The 21365-nt window shown below is 35.4% G+C and overlaps 1 long non-coding RNA gene across 1 annotated transcript in view; it reads right to left on the reverse strand.

Annotated features, from left to right (window-relative positions):
- LOC134737605 (uncharacterized) overlaps positions 1 to 20633 on the reverse strand; it is a 185512-nt gene extending 164879 nt beyond the window's left edge. Inside the window, exon 1 of the long non-coding RNA XR_010122649.1 lies at positions 20519 to 20633. This is a non-coding gene — a long non-coding RNA (uncharacterized LOC134737605). The remainder of the gene's footprint in view (positions 1 to 20518) is intronic.
- Between the last annotated feature and the right edge of the window lie 732 nt (positions 20634 to 21365).

Here is a 21365-nt window from a genome sequence, read left to right on the forward strand (position 1 = left end):
TTGAGGCGTAGCTACAGGGCTCGATTTCACCAGCAGAATAAAAGCAACAGTGATGTTGTTTGTACAATGTGATCTGGGTTCCAAGAATTATAGGAAGATGCTACTTGGGTTCTGGAGGCTGCCCATCAACGAGAAACATTTGCATTTATAGTTACATAAAAGAAAATAATCTTTGATTTTGTTAACTACATAATTTTGTTTTTGATGTTCTTGCTGTTTCAGAAGTGTTGCTAACTTGTTTTCTATGGTTCTAATGTTATTTGTTTTTTGTTTTGGTTTTGATTTCATTTTTTTAACAAAAAGTTTTGATTGCTATAGCAGAATCCCTAAAAGTTTCTCGGAGTAGAAAGCTTCGGAATGTTGCAAACATGTAAATATTCTTGGAGGCAAATAAATTATGATTTATCGGTTATATGCCACTGCTCAGCACATGTCTAAGAATTTTCCATGTATTACCTCATCATAGCCTCACAGTAGACTGTAGAATGAACTAGATTCTGAATTCTCCTAATTTCCTCTAATATTTGGCTACAAATTTCCAACTAAGAACAAAAACTGCTCTGTTCCTAAAGCCCTATAGGCTGTAACTAGTTGAATTTTAAGAGATAAGACTCCTTTTGATATATGGGTCACACAGAGAGTTCATCCAACCACCTGATGTCTTAACCAGAGACATTCAAACTGCAAACCGGGACAGGGAGTTGACATTTTCACACAGTTGACAGCTTTCCCCAAGATATCAGAACAAGACTCCATGTCACAATGAGACTCTTACCCCTTAAAGCTACCTTTTCACGTGACAAGATAATGGTGTGATTGAAATTTCACAGTCAGGAGCTTCTGAAGACAACTTGACAGAACCTGACCTAAGAGATCTGTTAGTAGTATCTGTTGGCTAAATAAGGAAATATCTCTGCTATTGCTAATACTACAAATTGTACCTGGATAAATTACTCTGGGAAAGTTGAGACCCACATACAAAGAAGAAGAAAACAGGCCATATAGCTGTAACAGGTCGCCCTAATTTCCCATGATCATTTGATTTTTTCAACTGGTTGCCTTTAAGCCTAGGCTCATGGCTCAAAACTATTATGCAAAGTGGAATTGTCACATAAGCATTAATTTTACTTTGTATTTTCCCTTTTTAAACTTTGTATCTGAGACTTGTTAAATTTTCTTAGAAGTACAACTCCTAAGACAATAATGCTGGCCCAACTCCTTGAGATGATAGGAAATGCCTATTAAGCAGACAGAACTGAACATAATGAACAACTCCAAGTAAACATTTCCTCAGAGCCACTCTCTTTAAACTGCATTTCTCTAATGTGGCTGAAAGAATTTTAACACCAACTCCTAGTTGCCAATAACTTCTTCCAATATGGAACCAGACCAGCAATCCAGGAGAGGTCTATCTTGGCACAAAGGGACAATCAAAACCTAACTACAGGATGATTGATCACTGATGCTTTCAGAGAAAGATTGTGAAGTGGGAAATGTAAAAGTTGTTGAAATCAAAATGGAGTCACTTGTGGTTGGTTGTGGGGGTGCAAGGAGAACCTGACAGATAGAGCCAAGAAAGGCCATGAAGGGAGGGTTCTAAAACTTAAATGCCTGATAGCAGAAACTATCACAAAAGATGGCAAAACCCACAGTCATGCACTGAAGCCATTGCAACCTTGCACAAAAAATATTTCTGCAAGAACACCTTCCCTGCAATTACCTGTCTAACTTCAGATTGGTGCCACTCTTGTTATTAATCCTTGTAGCCAATGATACTTATCTTAAAACAATTATGTAATCCTCCTCATTTTTCCTTTAAAAACCTTAGTCTTTTTGTTCTTCCCTCAATATGCACATAATTTATTATGGCACAGGAATTAGCATCACAATGTCCTATTTCCCCAAAAATATTGTTTTCTTTTACAAAGCCTCTGATTGTTATTTAGGTTAAAAATTTCATGAAATCAAGTAAGCTCAGGATCAAAACCTACATTCCTCACTCAAAAAAACATCTACAATTCACTGGACTAATTTATTATTTAGTCAGAATGACCACCATTTACTTCAATCAAGAAAAAACCCATGAACTTAAAGGGTTTATTAAGTATTCCTTTAGCCACATATAATATGCTTCCTAAAAGAATCTCTATTAACTATAACTCTCTTTATCCCCTTACATTTTCAATGGTGCCACAGCATTCCAACAGTACATTGAAAACATCATAGATGGAGGCTCAGCCAGCTTCCCCACTGGTCACCCATCAATATAGCATTGAGTGTTTTAGCCAGACTATTGTTGAAATATATGTGTCTAAATTGTTAGAGAAGCAAGTGAAAAGGTGATGAACTAGGAAAATAAAGAAATATAAAGCTCTAGATGGTACAGTAAATTAAGAAGGCAAGAAAAGAAAGGCAAGTAGGAGTGAGGGTATGATGGTTTGCTTTCCCTAATAGGTGCAGTTAATCTCTTAAGTTCTTTGTTTTTACCTCAATTATGGCTTGCGTAAGTTTTGTCTCAAAATACTGTTATTTGTGTACTTATCTCTTCTTTCATATTATAGATTATTTAAAAAACAGGGACAGGTTCTTGTTTATCTTTGCACCTTACTCAGTTTTTAACAATGTATATATTGTATAGAGTTATCTTGAATGATTCACATTGAATAAAAACTTCAGTGTTTTCAAATTGAAAAACATTGAAGGTAGAGAGGAATTACCGGAGTTCAATATCTTAAAGGGGTAGACAACCATCAAACTGATCAAAACCCCAGGATGTTTACGAAGTGAATGGCTGATTTTTGATGTTGAATGTAATTGGGGAATTTGAAGAACTCTGAAAACAAGGTATTATAGGGCTTCATTAATATTAAGGATTCTTAATTACTAAAATAATGTCTGAAGTTGGGAGTAAGAAGGAAATTATAAGATGGGTGTTTATAGAAATAAAGGATAAAATATAGATGCTAATAGACAACAGTCATAAGAAAAAGGACAAGTGTTATGATCAGACAGTGTGGACTTTTCCATGGTGAACAGGTATAAACAAACCCACCCAAATGTTCCAAGGGAGCTGAAGGGCTGAATAAAGAGGCTAACGAATCCAGCTTCTCAGAAATAAATATTCAATATGGCCTTATAAACAGAAGTGATGTTTTGGGCAGTTGCAAGATAGTGGACCCCCACATCCCCCTCCAGAAAATATTCTTTATATAGCAAGCTTTTAGGGTAAAACATGGGCAGCTGGTCATATCTTCAGAGCTTCTTGCCAAGACTCATGACAACTGAGGAGTATAGATAGGTATCTTTATAAGGGGTTATCTATGCCACAATCAATGTTTAATGACCTTACTGCAACACACCTTAGTATGTGAGGGTCAAACACCAGTCCTTATAGTGGTTTTGCTTCAAGATGCCATCACATTTGCCTTGCAACAGTTTGTTTTCCTACATGAACCAATTTTTTTTAATGGCCTGGTCAGTGATGGTGTCATATCAATAGTCTAGACATGATGGCAGAGAACATGGAAATTATTATCTTCATTTTAGTTTTATAAGAGTTGAAGATTTTCTTGCAAGTAGGACACAACAAAATGACACTCAAATAGATAAAAGTTAGAATTCTTTGTTGCATAAAACTCCAGTGTAGAGCAGCCTGCCAGTCAGGGCCGTACAGAGATTGCTCCCCAGGACAGGGTAGTACTTAGCTAAGCTGGAGCTGTAAGGGGCATCTAAAGTAATGGCAAGTAGTGTTGAATTAACCCAGTTTCCAGGGCTTCCAGCCCAGTGGATTAGCTAATAGAAATAATTTTAGTTTTCAGCTTCTAGGGCATAGGGGCTGTCTCTATGGAAAAGAAGCAGCTTCCTTTCATGCCAGGATTAAAATTCATAGTTGGTTGCTCCATTTCTCTGTTCTTCACTTGAGAATTTTGGAGCCACATTAAGGGAGAATCTGAAGAGCGTTTGATCAAAGTCTGTATCATCATGGATAAACCTTTAACAAACCATACAAATACAGAATTAAAGTTATCCCTTGAAGCTTCAGAGAAATATTTTTAGAACATAATAAAGTAAAATTGTTCAAAGTTAGGACTATAAATATATGGAATTCCTAAATCTGAGTCCTCAGTGCATCAACTGCAGACCTACTGTCAACAGATCCCCTGTTAATTCCAAGCGTATTGACTGAAATGGGACATATCCTGATGAGGTTATGTGGGAACTCTGAAGAAATGCTCCTCTATTCTGACTGACCTCTCAGAGTGCCGTCTATACCCTCATACACACACCTACAAGCCAGACCTCTGCTAACATTTTTACTGGAGATACTATTTATTGAAGTAGCTTTGATCATCTATCCTCAAGAGGAGATAAAACAGTAATGGTCATATGTACAACTATGGTGTTGATTAACTTGTGTATAATATTTCCAAAGGAATTTATGAATATATAGAAAGGGTTGAAGTGTATCTTAAACATTTGAGGTTGAAATTCATAAGAAAAACCACATAAACATCCTTAATGCCACTATTAGATATTTAACACTGACCTACATACCCACTGATATTACCTAATTTAGCATATTTTTATGTTCTGATATCGATTTTTTTAAAATAAAACGTGTTTGAGAAAATTGCATTGGACAAATTAAACAGCAAGAAAAAAATTCAAGATGATTGCAATAAAGGAGAGATATTTAACTCAATTGAAATAAAAGACGAGACAGTTTTTAAGCACTAGGGTGAGCTATTGGAAAAATACTGGAGAATTTTAGGGAGGAAGCTTCGTCAGTGTGATTAGACCCTCTGTGTTTGCTAATTGTCACTTATTGAAGTTAGGCTCCAATACTCCCACAGAGAGTGGGAGATAGGGGCTCTATCTTTCTTGATGATTACATTTCAAGGCATGGCTCCTAGGTCCTTGAGAAAGACATTGCTGGGTTGTAAAACTGGCAAGAAGATTTACATCTAAAAGAGACAAAGAATTTACACTTGCAAGTTTTCTAAAGTAAATGCTCTAAGAAAAGGAAAGTTCAGGGACTTATACCCAGGAAGAAACCTGTCTAGTCAAGCTGAGGACAACTTTTAAGCCATCTTGTCACTGAAGGTCACTTGAAAGAGAAATTTTTATCCTTGCAACCACATGACAAATTTTAATTGTTTATTTTCTTAGCTATGTGAACTACTGCCCCTTCACACAATATTCATTCATCAATTTATTCACATACGTATCACATATCTACAACCACACACTGGACTTTTTTTTTTTTTTTTTGAGACGGAGTCTCGCTCTGTAGCCCAGGCTGGAGAGACTGCAAGCTTTTATAAGGAATTTAAATACTGACAAAACAAAGAGAGGAGTAATAAACAAAATTACCCCAGGAAAGTAAGAAAAGTATAGTTGCCAATACACGTGTTCTTGTAAGTTAGGTATATGTTTAATTTTCACAGACTATGATATTTCAAGTGATTTTCAGGTATAACTTACTATTTTAAAAAAATGAACTGAATCATTTCACAAAGCGTACTTTTTTTCTAAATCATCTATCTTTTTAATATATATTTAAAAATCAGATGTTTCTGAGGATGAATTCATATTCTGAATTTTTTTAAAAATCTTACAGATTTTATAAAACACAGAGCAATATTTTTTCAGATATTTATTTCATTAAAGAAAATGTACTTTGTTTGGCTTTTTATTTCCTGTTTTGTTCCATTCTTGACTTGAATTGCTTTTGTTGTTGAAAACTGACTTTAAATACTATTTTATTTGCTTTAGCTACAAGTCATTTTTTTTTCCTTAAAACAGGAATTGCTTTTGTAATGCACACTTTTTGACCTTTCTTAGTCCATTGTGTTTCTGTAAAGGAATACCTGAGGCTGGATAATTCATAAAGAAAAGAAGGTATCTGGCTCACGATCCTGTTGGCTGAAAGACTGGGCATCTGGCAAAAGCCTCAGGCTACTTCACTCATGGCAAAGGCAAAGAGGAGCGGGTGTGTGCAGAGACCACAGGACAAGAGGGAAGCAAGACAGAGAGGGGAGGTGCCAGGTTCTTTATAACAACCAGCTCTCATGTGAACGAATACAGTGAGAACTCCTTCAAGGGAAGGCATTAATCTATTCGTGAGGGTTCTGCCCCCACTGCGTGAACGCCTCCCATTAGGCCCTACCTTCAACATGGGGAGTCAAATTTTAACATGAGATTTTGAGAGAACAAATATCCAAAACATAGCAATTTGTCTATCTTCTTTTCCCTCCTAGCTCAGCCAAGCTAAACCACAGATTAATTTGGTTCTAGGTTCTGGTCTTCTTGGTCATTCTAGAAATGGAAAAGTCACTTGGCACTATGACTTTAAAGGATTCCTGCTGTTGACTAACATATACATATGTAAACAATCCATTATTTATTAATGAAAGCCAGATTCCGAAAAGACCAAACAGAGAAGAGAGGATGAATATCTATCTTTGGAGCTGAGATTCTTAAAAGAGATTTTTATGGAAAATGTTTTTAAAACTCATTTATTTTCACTAAATGTACCCATAGTTATTAGCAACGAATACACTGGGATGTAGCAATGGAGATGCAAGAAAAAAAAAAAAAGGCCATTTTCTGCTTAATTGCAAAACAATAAGAATTTCCCTATGTCCCTTACATTTTTCAAACACTAAAACTTTTTACATCACCTGGGTCCACTACATTTTTGAAACACTTTAAAACATTTACATAACAATATGATGGAGTAGCATCACATTGTAATGCTTGGAATGTGTATAATTCACTTTACAATAACTAAACCAACTAAACATACACTGATATTTTACACCACACATGTATTTATTGAATTTTGCTTCTTGTTATGAGATATAAAAAAGCCTTATAAATTATTGAATGCCTAACAAAATAACTGAACTTGACGATTTTCTAAAACTACATATAAAAAATTCAAGCTTTCTGAGAGCTAGGCTTTTCATTTGAGTGGTAAGGGGGAACCATTTTAAGACAGAAAACAAGTGAAATATTTCATATATAAAGGCGAGGTTACTGATTTTTAAAATGGTAGCTGTGATATGATTAGAGTGCCACCTAGTGGTGAAGTGTATTAGACCAGGTGTGTTTCTGCAGTTTCTCACAAGGCAGTTCCCTTATTTTCCATCTGTCTAGGAACGGAGTGAGTTGCATTGCCTCAGTACAAGATAAAGCATTAGGAGATGGTTGTAGTTCTAATGGGAGAGCTTCCAGACAACACAGAGGAAAAATATATACAACCTGAAAGCTAACAATGTCATTTTATAGTTTCTTCAAACCTGGCAGTCTGGAGGTGATTCAGAGAAGCTGAGGCCATCTGGTCATTTTTCCCCACTACCTCCAGGCAGTGATTTTGGCTGTGCAGAAAGTCAAAGATTTCACTAATCTACAGAAACAATAGTTTCTTGGCTTCCCTTAGAAACACTTGCCAATACTGAGTCACTCTCACTGCCTGGAAACATGTCCTTATTTCTAATTAAAACTCAGAACGTTATAATCTAAATTATTTTATCTTGTTCTTTCCTCAATGGGATTAGAGAAAGAATTAGACAAAGAGTCTACGGATCATCTAGTTAGAGCTGAAAGAATGCCTAGAGATACAATAGGCCATTTTATAGATGACAAAATAGAAGCTCATTTTTTAAAAGTAAATTGCCTAAATTGGAAGAGAAAATTAATGCCAGAGCCAGGTGAGCATCTACACCTGACTTAAAATCTAGCAGCCTTTCTACTTCCTAGCAGTATGCCACCCTACTTTGGTTTTGGTCATCGTGATCATTGCAGTCAAATACACAAGATGTGTGGTTTGCTCTCAGGCTTTCTTCTTAAGATTGTAACACTATTATTCTCTCCTCTGACACTTGTCAGAATTTCCGCCTAGTTATTTTTATTCCTAGTATGTAGTGTCTAGCACAGCATGAGCACACTGCAGTCATCTAATATTTATAGATTAGCCTTTCCCATCTTATCTACATCTCTAGCCATCTTTCCTTCCTCTTGTGCTTATCTGAGATATGCTCAACAGAAGAAAATAGCCTAAGTATGGCCAGGACTTGCAATAAGTATTGTTTCATTTTAAATAGGTTAAGAGCAAATCATCCTCATTTTCGCAGCCCATCAAGTTGGACTTAAGCAAAGTTTGATATCAGATACAAAATGTGAATACCAACTTCTGTGGATTAAAAATGGCAAGTAATGATTTATTAAAGAAAAAAGTGTAAAATATTCATATTTTCTTATGGTTTCTGTAAATATAAAGTTAAAACCCTTACTGCCAGAAATTACAAATCTATTTGGTGGTTCCTGCTACAGGATATTAGCCATGTTTATACCTATATCCGCCTTTTGCTCATTGACTTATATTTGCCTTTGTTATATGGTTTCTGGGTTTTGCTGTTGCTCCTAGAATCAAATTCCTAACTGTATGTAAAAATATTAATTCATTCAATGAGAGTTTTCTCAAGATATTGGCTGCTCTTAAATGTTACATAAGGTCTTTCAAAGAATCAAGCTACTATTGGTTTTGCTGCTTTTGTTGCCACTTAGAATCACTGACCTGTAAGACACTTATATCTAGAACCAATTGTTCATTTTGTTGCCAACTCAAACATACATGAAATCGTAGGTAAACACCCTGGCATGAAGAACAACACTAAAAAAAATCACTGTACTTTCAAGAGATGTGTGAAAGAAAGCTTGTGCAATTGAGTTATGTGCAACAAAAACCTGACTAGAATTACATAAGACCCCCCAAAAATATCAGCCAAAGAAATTCTCATCTATATCTTACAGCATATTCTATCATGATTGTCTTCATTTCTCTTTGACTGAAAAAACTACATGCAGGGGGATGAGGGGTAGGGAGATGTTGATCAAAAAATATATAATTTTGGTTAAATAGGAGGAATAAGTTCAGGAGATCTATCTTACAATATGGTGATAATAGTTAATAATATATTGTATTATTTTAAAATGCTGGAAGGGTGAATGTAAAGTGTTCTCATCACAAAAATAATGACTATCTGAGGTAATGTATAATTGGCTAGATTTAATCATTATTGCATATATACTTTGAAACATCATGATGTACATTTTAAATTCACACAATTTTGTATGTCAATTTAAAAATAAAAGATAAATACATAAAAAGAGAGGCCTAAAATAAATAGCTTGGGAATGAAGTTTCTGGAAAGAATCCACCTACCCCCAAAACTACGTTTAAAGCCCAATTCACAAAATGTTCCTTAATATCTGTAAATCACTTTTAAAGTCTAAAGTTAAGTATAATGTTGAAAAAAGATGTGTAGTTTCTTGTTCAAACAAAACAATTACAAAAACAAATAACCTGGAAATGAGAGCAACTTTTCCTTAACAATCAAATAATTCTTTATTGAATTGAAGATTAATTTCAGCTACAAGGAAAATATCAATAAGTAAGAGCACATACTTCTACCAGTACATGTAGAAAACTGTAATTTAATTATATCAATCTGTTTCCCCCACTACTCTAAGCCCCTGAGGGACTATGTCTTATTATTCTTCATATCCCCATCATTGAACATACTGTCACAAAAATTCAATAAATGTTTGTCCAAATAAACTACACCAAAGTGCTTATTGAATTGGTGATTAGAGTCAGAAAAGCCTTGATGTTTTTTCTCCTCTTAGAAATGCAATAATCCACAGCAGTTGGTATTCACATTTTGTATCTGATATCAAACTTTACATAGGCCTGGGATGTAGACAAAAAAAAAGTCAAGACTTTTGTTTCATTTTGTACATGTTGAATTGAACCTTACATTAATAAAAATGGAAGAAGAAGCATCTTTTTATTCCCCTAATATGTCCCAGAAGTTCCTACCTCTGAGACTTTGGTCACATTTATTTTCTTAGTCCAGTAAATATCTCTCCCTGTCTCATCACCTAGTGTTGTCTACAACTATTATTCAACACTCAAGGCCCAACTCCAATCGTACCTCACCCATGAAGTATAGCATCATGTCCGTAAACCCTGAAATCAAATGGAACTGAGTGTAACTTTCCAAGTTTTCATTTTACATCTGTAAAACGTATGTCATTGTGAAGAATACATTTTAAGCCTTTAACACTGTAGCTGAAAATACATATTTCTGGCACTTTATGTTTTGGGGTATATGATACCATAACTGACACCCATATGCATTCAACAAACTAGTATAAATCTCTGGATATTTGCCCCAGAATTTACCCTGCTAACTTTATTTACCTGGCTGTTAATGTTTTTGTCATTTTACGCTTGTCTTGATACGTGCCTTCTTGTTGAGTTTTGGCTTGGCTTATTGAACTTTATTCCTACAGTCTCCTCAATTCTGTTAATTTGTGGTCATTCTTGGCCTTAGGTGAAAAACTCCTCCTCCATTTCCAACACCTTGTGCTATTCCCGTCAGCTCCCCTACTATTAGGAAAGGAGAACTTGGGGAGTAAGCACTGATCTTTGAGCAGTCACTCTCAAAGTGAATCTAAAACCTTGCCCAAATTAGATAGAGACCAAACCTCTCCTACTTATAGAGAGTTTTGATTTCAAGGTAGAAGGCATATACAAGCCAGGGGAAATTCCAGAAAGCTAGACTTCTAGCAAGACGATTGGCCCCAGGACTGTAGGAGCAATAAAAAAAGACGAAAAGTAAAGAGAAGTACTACTCCAGATAATCAGAAAAAGACCAACAGAGGACAATATTTGAGTAAAGACCAGAAGGAAGTCAGGATGCAAATCATGTGATTACCTGAAAGATAAGCAGTTCATGACAGAGGAAAATATATAATTTCTGGACATTGAATAATTTTTTATGTTCAAAGGGTAACAAGTAGACTTGTGGGCTAGAGAAGAGGGAGGCAGAAGAAAGCGTTTAGGAAAAAGGTAAGAAGAGCCAGCTAATATAAGGCCTTGTAGGTGATGGTAAAAACTTGAGATTTTAGACTAAGCATGATGGGAAACTGTTAAAAGATTGAAAACATGAAAGTGACATGAACCAATTTACCATTTGAAAATAACTCTCACTTAAATATGTGTGTAGGATTCAAAATTGCAAAAATAAGGAAATCATTCAGGTAGACACAGAGGACAATGTGAAATCTATAAAAACCAACAACAGAATATCAAATGTTATATTGAATATACACAAAAATAGGTTATTTTCCTCTAGTATTTTACTAAGATTGACTATTTCAACTTAATTCTCAGGAAAGTATAAACTATAAGTATAGGCTTATAACTTTACTTTTCTTGAACTTTCCTTAAATATTTAGTGAGTAAAATTAATATGCATAAACCTAAAGAAAAATGTTTTTATTAACACTTTTGAAGGAAACATTTAAATTTTTCTTAACCAACTCATTTAATACATTGAGTATTTTGAAAAAGTAAACTTGAAGTATGAGAACTTGAATGCTCTTTTCCACTTAAGGGAAAAGCAAAAGTATAAAAATGGATTAGCTAATGCTGAACAGGTATATAAAGAGTAGTAGAAAATGTAGAAAATGAAGAAAATCAAACATTTTTATCAAACATATCTAAAATAGATGGTATATATCTGATAATAAAATTTGACCATGAAATATAAATAAGTGGAAAGAAAAGTACAAAAGCTAAGGATCAGTTTTTCTAAGTCGTTACAAGATAAAGTAGAACTAATTTTTTTTTTTTTTTTTTTTGAGACAAAGTCTCACTCTGTCACCCAGGCTGGAGTGCAGTGGCATGATCTCGGCTCACAACCTCCGTCTCCTGGGTTCAAGCGATTCTCCTGCCTCAGCTTCCTGAGTAGCTAGGATTACAGGCACCCGCCACCATGCCCAGCTAATTTTTGTATTTTTAGTAGAGATGGGATTTCACCATGTTGGCCAGGCTGGTCTCAAACTTCTGACCTCAGGTGATCCACTTGTCTCAGCCTCCCAAAGTGCTGGGATTACAAGCGTGAACCACCGTACCCGGCCAGAACTAGTCTTATAAGTTTAAAACTTTAAGCATACTGTTTAGAGTCCTTCTGTTACTACTTCTATAAGGCCAACTTCTGTTTATCTTTCAAGGGCTCAAATGTCACACATCAAAGTCTTTCTTGCCTATCAGCACTCTGCCATAATAACCCTGTTAATACTTTCTTATGTTTATTACAGCTCACTAAAAACTGAGAACAAGGCAGTAGAGCTCAAAGAAATCCCTCACAAAACATTTAGCTTCCACTGTAGGGCGCACTGCAGCAGCCCGCCATCTGAAGGCTGGGAGCTGATATCTGACAGAAATGCCCTTTAGGAACTCTGAGCTTTCAGAGCCTCTTCCAAACATTGAGAGCTTCTCAACAGGAGAAAGAAGAAACTCACTGGGGCAGAAAGCTGCTTGATTAGCAATAAAGCATGACGTGATCTCCTGACTCAGGTGATCAGATTCCAAACCCTGCTGAAAGGAAAATTCCAATTCTCCTCTTAACATCTTAAAGCTAATGGTAAACTAAACGTAACTGAAGTTGTAACAAAACCTGAATCCAACTTAACCACACATTATATTGATTTATCCCCATCAAACTAAAACTTAATGAAAAGAGAGGCGTTCCTTTTTCTGGGGGTAAATATTACTTACTTCAGCCTCTGCTATTCTTTTAAACATAGTGTCAAACATACAATACAAATTACAAGACACTCAGAGATCCAAGAAACTGTCATCTGTTGTCAAGGGCAGAAATAGCCAATCAAAAGAGAACCAGAGATAAGTCCATTGTTGGTATCATTGGACAGAGACTTTTAAAACAAACTGATAAACATTAAAGGTGAATGAAAAACATGTCTGAATATATGGTATTTTCAGCAGAGAGACAAGAACTATAAAAACAAGTTGTATGAGAAGGCTAAAGGTGAAAAAATCACAATGCCAGAAATAAAAAATTCTTTTCATAGGCTTGAAAAAAGACTTCACACAATGGAAGAAACAATTAGTAAACTTAAAGAAAAACATAATATAAATTATTCAACTTGAAAGAGGAAATAAAAGTGAAAATAAAATAAAACAGAATGTCTGAGATGTGGGACAACATCAAATAATCTAACATGTTTAATCAGACTCTGACAAAATAGGGAAAATCATATAATTGAACAAATATTTAAAGAAGCTTATTATTGTGGGTAAGCTAACAATTTTTCCAATGTTTTTGAAAAAAAAAAAAGTGTCCGAAATACTCCAAAAGCTGAGTGAATTATAGGAAGGTAAACACAAAATAATCACACTTAGGCACATCATAATCAAATTGCTGAAAACAAATAAAAAATCCAAAGAAAAAAGATGCATTACATGTGGAGAACCAGTAATAAGAATAAAGGTTTAGTGCCCATCAAAAAAACGAAGTTCCAAAGACAAAGACAAATGGAAGAACATTCCATGCTCATGGGTAGGAAGAATCAATATCGTGAAAATGGCCATACTGCCCAAGGTAATTTATAGATTCAATGCCATCCCCATCAAGCTACCAATGACTTTCTTCACAGAATTGGAAAAAACTACTTGAAGTTCATATGGAACCAAAAAAGAGCCCGCATCACCAAGTCAATCCTAAGCCAAAAGATCAAAGCTGGAGGCATCATGTTACCTGACTTCAAACTATACTACAAGGCTACAGTGACCAAAACAGCATGGTACTGGTACCAAAACAGAGATATAGATCAATGGAACAGAACAGAGCCCTCAGAAATAATGCTGCATATCTACAACTATCTGATCTTTGACAAACCTGAGAAAAACAAGCAACAGGGAAAGGATTCTCTATTTCATAAATGGTGCTGGGAAAACTGGCTAGCCATATGCAGAAAGCTGAAACTGGATCCCTTCCTTACACCTTATACAAAAATTAATTCAAGATGGATTAAAGACTTAAACGTTAGACCTAAAACCATAAAAACCCTAGAAGAAAACCTAGGCATTACCATTCAGGACATAGGCATGGGCAAGGACATCATGTCTAAAACACCAAAAGCAATGGCAACAAAAGCCAAAATTGACAAATGGGATCTAATTCAACTAAAGAGCTTCTGCACAGCAAAAGAAACTACCATCAGAGTGAACAGGCAACCTACAAAATGGGAGAAAATTTTCGCAACCTACTCATCTGACAAAGGGCTAATATCCAGAATCTACAATGAACTCAAATTTTCAAGAAAAAAGCAAACAACCCCATCAAAAAGTGGGTGAAGGATATGAACAGACACTTCTCCAGAGAAGACATTTATGCAGCCAAAAGACACATGAAAAAATGCTCATCATCACTGGCCGTCAGAGAAATGCAAATCAAAACCACAATGAGATACCATCTCACACCAGTTAGAATGGCAATCATTAAAAAGTCAGGAAACAACAGGTGCTGGAGAGGATGTGGAGAAATAGGAACACTTTTACACTGTTGGTGGGACTGTAAACTAGTTCAACCATTGTGGAAGTCAGTGTGGCGATTCCTCAGGGATCTAGAACTAGAAATAACATTTGACCCAGCCATCCCATTACTGGATATATACCCAAAGGACTATAAATCATGCTGCTATAAAGACACATTCACACGTATGTTTATTGCGGCACTATTCACAATAGCAAAGACTTGGAACCAACCCAAATGTCCAACAATGATAGACTGGATTAAGAAAATGTGGCACATATACACCATGGAATACTATGCTGCCATAAAAAATGATGAGTTCATGTCCTTTGCAGGGACATGGATGAAGTTGGAAATCATCATTTTCAGTAAACTATCGCAGGGACAAACAAACAAACTGCATGTTCTCACTCATAGATGGGAGTTGAACAGTGAGAACACATGGACACAGGAAGGGGAACATCACACTCTGGGGACTGTTGTGGGGTGAGGGGAGGGGGGAGGGATAGCATTAGGAGATATACCTAATGCTAAATGACAAGTTAATGGGTGCAGCACACCAGCATGACACATGTATACATATGTAACTAACCTGCACATTGTGCACATGTACCCTAAAACTTAAAGTATAATAATAAAAAAAAAGCAAATGCCTTCCCAAAAAAAAGACAAAGACATTGCGTAATGAAGTATTAAAAGAAAAAAAAATTAATCTAGAATTCCTTAACCAATGAAAATAACCTTCACAAATGGAAATGAAATAAAGATATTTTCAAAGAACAAAAACCAAGAGAATTGATCTTCAATTCGGATGTGTCCTACAAAAGAAGTACTAAAAAAAAAAAAAAAAAGGAAAAAATCTTCAGGCTAATTAAAGGGAAATGATGACAAATGGAAGTCTTCATCATAAAAAATAAAATCAAACCGTGCACAGTAGCTCATGCCTGTAACCACAGCACTTTGGGAGGCCTAGGTGGGTGGATGACCTGAGGTCAGGTGTTTGAGACCAATCTGACCAATGTGGCAAAACTCTGTCTCTACTAAAAATACAAAAATTAGCCAGGCGTAGTGGCATGCACCTGTAGTCCCAGCTACTCAGGAGGCTAAAGCAGGAGAATCGCTTGAACCTGGGAGGCGGCAGTTGCCGTGAAGCAAGATCATACCATTGTACTCCAGCCTGGGTGACTGAGCAAGACTCCGTCTCAAGAATAATTAATTAATTAATTAATTAAAGAAAAATTAAAAACACCAAAAAGGTAAGTATGTTGGTTAAAATAAAACATATCTTATTACTACACATGTTTATTTTTATACATGTTTTTAATGTTCTTTAAAATGTATTCACTACTAGTTAAAAATAATATTGTGTGATTCATAGTCATAGAATTTAGATACATGACACAAGAATGTAAGTTGTAAGGTTTTGAAGGTAGAATGTGGTAAGATAAGATATACATCTTGTAACCTCTAGTGTAACTATGAAAATACAACACAAAGAGATGTAGTGAAAAAGGCACCAGATAATTACCAAAATTCATCAAAAACCACCTAGGATCTATAAATTTTATTAAAGTATAACTTAATTTTAAAAAATATTACAAATATCTCTGCATTTGAAATCAGAAAACACAACTAAATTTAGGCTTCTCTTGATAGTCAAGGTCAAAGTTTTTGTACAGAGCTATAAAATTGTGATACATCAAGAAATTGCAGGGTATACTACTGAGCTCCTGATCATTAGAACTAATTATTCCAGACAGGTATGTTTTTCTAGGCCATGTGACTGTGTTTTATAATCTATTAAAAAATGAAAGAGAATTTTTACAAAAAGACAGCTATTAAGTATTTTTTTACATGCATAACTATCCTATTTAGCTATGTGTTCCAAGCCAAGGGAGGCAGAATTTTTTATTTATATATAGCTCCACAGATCAAGCCCAGTGAGTTGACCTTAGTAATATTCAACAGGTCTTTCATGGAAAAAATAAAATAAATGTGTAACTATGACGATGATTTTTTTTTTCTTTTTCTTTTTTTTGAGACAGAGTCTCGCTCTGTCGCCCAGGCTGGAGTGCACAGGCGCAATCTTGGCTCACTGCAAGCTCCTCCTCCCAGGTTCTCACCATTCTCCTGCCTCAGCCTCCCGAGTAGCTGGGACTACAGGTGCCCGCCACCACACTCAGCTAATTTTTTGTATTTTTTTTTAGTAGAGACGGGGTTCCACCGTGTTGGCCAGGATAGTCTGTATCTCTTGACCTCGTGATCTACCCGCCTCGGCCTCCCAAAGTGCTGGGATTACAGGCGTGAGACACCGCGCCCGGCCGACAATGATATTCTTATCCTTAGCAAACTAACACAGGAATAAAAACCAAATACCACATGTTCTCACTTATAAGTGGGAGCTAAATGGTGAGAACACATGGGCACATAAAAGGGACAACACACACTGGGGCATGGTGGAGGGTGAGAGGAGAAAGAGGATCGGGAAAAGTAGCTAATGGGCACCAGGCTTAATACCTGGGTGATGAAATAATCGGTACAACAAACTCCCATGACAGAAGTTTATCTGTGTAACAAACCTGCACTTGTATCCCTGAACTTAAAATAAAAGCTAAAAAATTAAAAATCACTAAAGATTAAAAAAGATATTCTCATATCTTTGGAAAAATATGTATGCATACAAAAGGTGATTATGGAAAGAGCAAATAAATAGATGATGTGTATGCAATATGAGTACTCCTAGATGTCTCATAAATGAAGTAGCAGTGTGAACTTAGTCTAATCACTTGATAATATATAAATCATATTAAATAGTTGAATGTCTTAGTTCAAGAAATCTGCGAAAAAAATCAATAGCGTTTGTTTGATATTTTAGGCTGAAAGGATTCAATAGTTTTAGGCATTTGGGAGTTACAATACTGGCAATGTCACAAATGAAAAAGACACTTATCCACTGAGAAGAGCTATAGGCCATATTGCTTTTCCAGAGCATTAAGATAATATCTTTAGATAAACTTCCCTGCAGTGATGGATTTATTTATAACCAATTCTTAGGTCATTAAATGTTCCAAAGTGATATAGAGGGAGTTTGTGTTATAACCCCTTTCAGGTTATAATCTTTAGGCTCTACTATAATTTTTTCCTTTTAAAAGAGAGTGATGGCCTGAAGAGTATCTAACTAGCTATCTCTCCACCTATCCATCTATCCTAATATTTTTGGAATGATTTTTAATATATGTGCATTTATTAATAATGTTAACTCTTTTGCCTTAAGTCCCTGGAAAAAAAGTAGAGGACATGGCATAGGGGAAGCTGGATCAGAGAGGAAGAAATAGAGAGCTGGTCCCTTCCTCCCTCTCCCACAGTGGGAATATCGGAGGACACAAGAGACCGAAGTAGTATAAAAGGGCAGATTCCAGCGTTTTCAGTTTTTCCACTTCTCAAGGCTCAGCTCCATATGGGTGGTGTTTCTATCCAATTATATACGGGAGTGGTCAAGAAACAGGAGGTCCACTTCTGCCATATCTAGGGAGGCCAAGGCCTTTAGAAGAAATCTGCCAACCTGCTAAGTGTTATGTCCATCACAGTATACAGGTAGTAGTACCACAAGTGGCAGAAAAAGGTATCTAATAATAGAAAAAAAGCCTATGCAGTATCCTGACTCCTCATGGCTTGCACAGGGTATATTAATGATTCAGGGGTTCCATGAACCCTGGTGAGGGAACATGAAGGGTATAGGAGATTTCAGAGGTTGCAGTACGTGAGAGAAACATGAATGGCTTTGGTCATAGGTGCCACCCACCACTTTAAAATTGCCAGAGAATATCAGAACACAGGCCACCTACAAAAGAAACAGGATTTAGAGAATATCACCTTTCTTTCCCACCCAACTCATATAGGCCCCCTTTATATTAGATGTCATCTTGGATGGAAGCAGATTGTTTTAGAAGAAAATATGAAAAACCAAGTGTTTCTCCAAAAGAGACCAAGTTTTCCAAGGGACACTATTTAAATAAGGAGAAATGGGTGTCCTGATAATTGGTATGTTTAAAGTTTCCCTGCCAACTTAATACCCTGTGGGTTGGGGGTGAAAGAAAACAATTAGATCTATTATCAAGGCAAAGTTTTGATTTTTTTGCGTATTTGGATTGTAAACATGAGTAAATATTATCTCCTCACTACTAACAGAAAAATAAGTAAAAAATCAAGTGGATAGATAGATAATGACAGCAGACAGATATCAGAAAAAAGATCTAATATATAAATATAGGTGATTAATAAATACATGGAGTTAAAATGGAGATATAAATTGATGTAGAGGTAGGCATATTTATAGAAGTAAATATTGATATAGACATAGATATGAAATATCCCACCATCACAACAAAAAAGAATTAGTTTTGCAAGGACAAAACTAGAGGACATTGGGCTAAATGAAATAAGCCAGGCACAGAAAGACCAATACTGCATGATCTCACTTATTTGTGATCTAATGTGGTTGAACTCATAGAAATAAAGAGTATAACGGTGGTTACCAGAGGATGGGAGGAGAGAATAGGAGGCTATTGGTCAAAAAATACAAAGTTTGCTGGACAGGAAGAAGAAATATGTTTTTGATATTTATTGCACAGCATAGTGACTATAGTAAATAACAATGTGTTGTATATTTGAAAATTTCTGAGAGTAAATTTCAAGTGTTCTCACCACAAAAATGTAAATTATATGAGATGAAGTATACATTAATTAGCTTGCTTTTGCTCATTTCACATATTGAATTATTTAATCATTCCAATTATTTAAACATCACATTATACCCCATAAATATATATGCTATTTTTATTTGTCAATAAACAATTAATTTTGTATAAACAAATATTATTTCACAGATATTGTTCATGAACACAAAATTGTCACTGTGACTTTTCTACCCATTCCCCCTCAAAAATAAAGCTTAAAGGAAAGAAATCAACATAGTTGAATATCTCCCTTTTGTTTTTTGTTTGTTTGTTTGTTTGTTTTTTGAGACAGGATCTCGCTTTGTTGCCCAAGCTGGCCTCTTGTGACTCTGTCACAGCCTCTGCAGCCTCAACCTCGTGGGCTCAAGCGACCTTCCCACATAAGCCTCCCAAGTAGCTTGGACTACAGACTTGTGCCACCGCGCCCAGCTAATATTTACATTTTTTGTAGCAACAAGGTTTTATTATACGTCCCAGGCTTGTCTCCAAGTCCTGGGCTCAAGCAATCGATCCTCCCACTTTAGCCACCCAAAGTGCTGGGATCAGAGGCATGAGCCACCATGCCCAGCCCACCACAGAACATCTTAAACATACTAGGTTCTTTCCATATGCCATCTCATTTAGGGTTTAAACAACTTTACCATATAGATATACTATTAGCCCTATTTTGTAGTTGAGAATACAAAAAAAAAAAAAGTTAAGTGACTTGTTTAAGGCTGTAAAGCTTACAAAATAGAGCCAATGTGAAAACCTTATCTGTCTGAGTCTGCTAAGTCAAGTTGACCACCCCCAAAAAAAGACTTTGAGGAAAATCAAATAACCTTTTCTTTATGATTCTGATATATAGATTCCCTTAGAATATCATGATACAACCCCAAGAATTAGTCAACTTTTTTTTTTATTTCCCAGACAGTATTATTGTAAACTTTTGAGGATTAAAGATTCCTGTGCTCCTTTTTTAGATACAGAGCAATTGCACTATAATTTCTATATAGTGGGGAAAAAATAGACCTTCCAAATAAAGAAATAAAGTTTTAAGTTTCAGACTTATAACTTAAGTTTGCTTAAAATTGGAATTTGATGACAGTCAGAAAGTAGGCAAAATTATTAATATTATGTAAAACCTAAAATATTGGATCTTAGACACTAGATCAATAGTCAAAACAAAAACAATCTTACCACTTCAGCAGAAGGTTAAAGACCATGAAGAAACTAAAGTTAATCGTTCTCTTTAAAAGAGATCAATTTTAAGTGATTGTAGGGTAAGACAATTCTGAAATTGTGGCAAATGCTTTTCTAAGAAACAATTGCATTCTGGCTGTGTGTGCAGAAAACAAAGGAACAAACAAGTGAATAAATAAATGCACTCACCTGCCCATGACCATTTTAAGGACACAGAGGGAGAAAGCAGAACTTCCCTATGCTGATCTATGAAAAGACTTATAGAACAATGTGTTCACAAGTAGTGCTGCTTTATCTTGTGTTTTTTCCAAGATTACTGAAGAAAGGAGGAATGTTTAAAATCAATAAATAACACAGCGTGATTTTTGTTTTGAAATGATAGAAAAAAAATATTGACATAACCTCTGCCTGACTTTCCACTCAGATCCGAGGATGAGATGTGTCATGCACTACACATGAACAGAGAAACTAGGAGGTGTAAAAACAAAATTGAACTAAAAAGTAAATAGCAACCCCTTTCACAAAGAAAACATAATATTCTCTAAATAATTGGAGACAAGGCAAGCAGGTAAATTCATTTTGTCTATTAAATCAAAGATAGTCTTAGAGCCTAAGACTCATCTGTAAGGTTTCATTTTAAAATCCATGAAGCAGAATTAAGTATTATTTTCAATGTTTCTTATTGGTATTTTCTATATTTTTCTTATCAAGTTCCTGAATGGAGTGTAAATAAAGTTATAGTTTTTTAATTTATAAAACTATCAACATTATTCCCTTGAGTTGAAAAGTTCATTAAAAATCCTAGTTTTCTGACAATTTTAGTTGTCAAGAGCAAAGCTACTCTAAGTGTGGTCCATGGACCTGTGTAGGTCTTTGAATTGTTACTAATCTGCCATGAAATACATGGAAATTTAGAATAAATGTTTAGAAACCTTTATAGTAACTTAGCAATGTCTTTGAAATTTAAAAATGTCTTTGAATTTAAAAATAAAACATACAGGCTTCCATTTCATTTTTCTAGCACTTCCATTTCATT

Source organism: Pongo pygmaeus, chromosome 10 (assembly GCF_028885625.2).
Source record: "Pongo pygmaeus isolate AG05252 chromosome 10, NHGRI_mPonPyg2-v2.0_pri, whole genome shotgun sequence".
Lineage (NCBI taxonomy): Eukaryota > Metazoa > Chordata > Mammalia > Primates > Hominidae > Pongo > Pongo pygmaeus.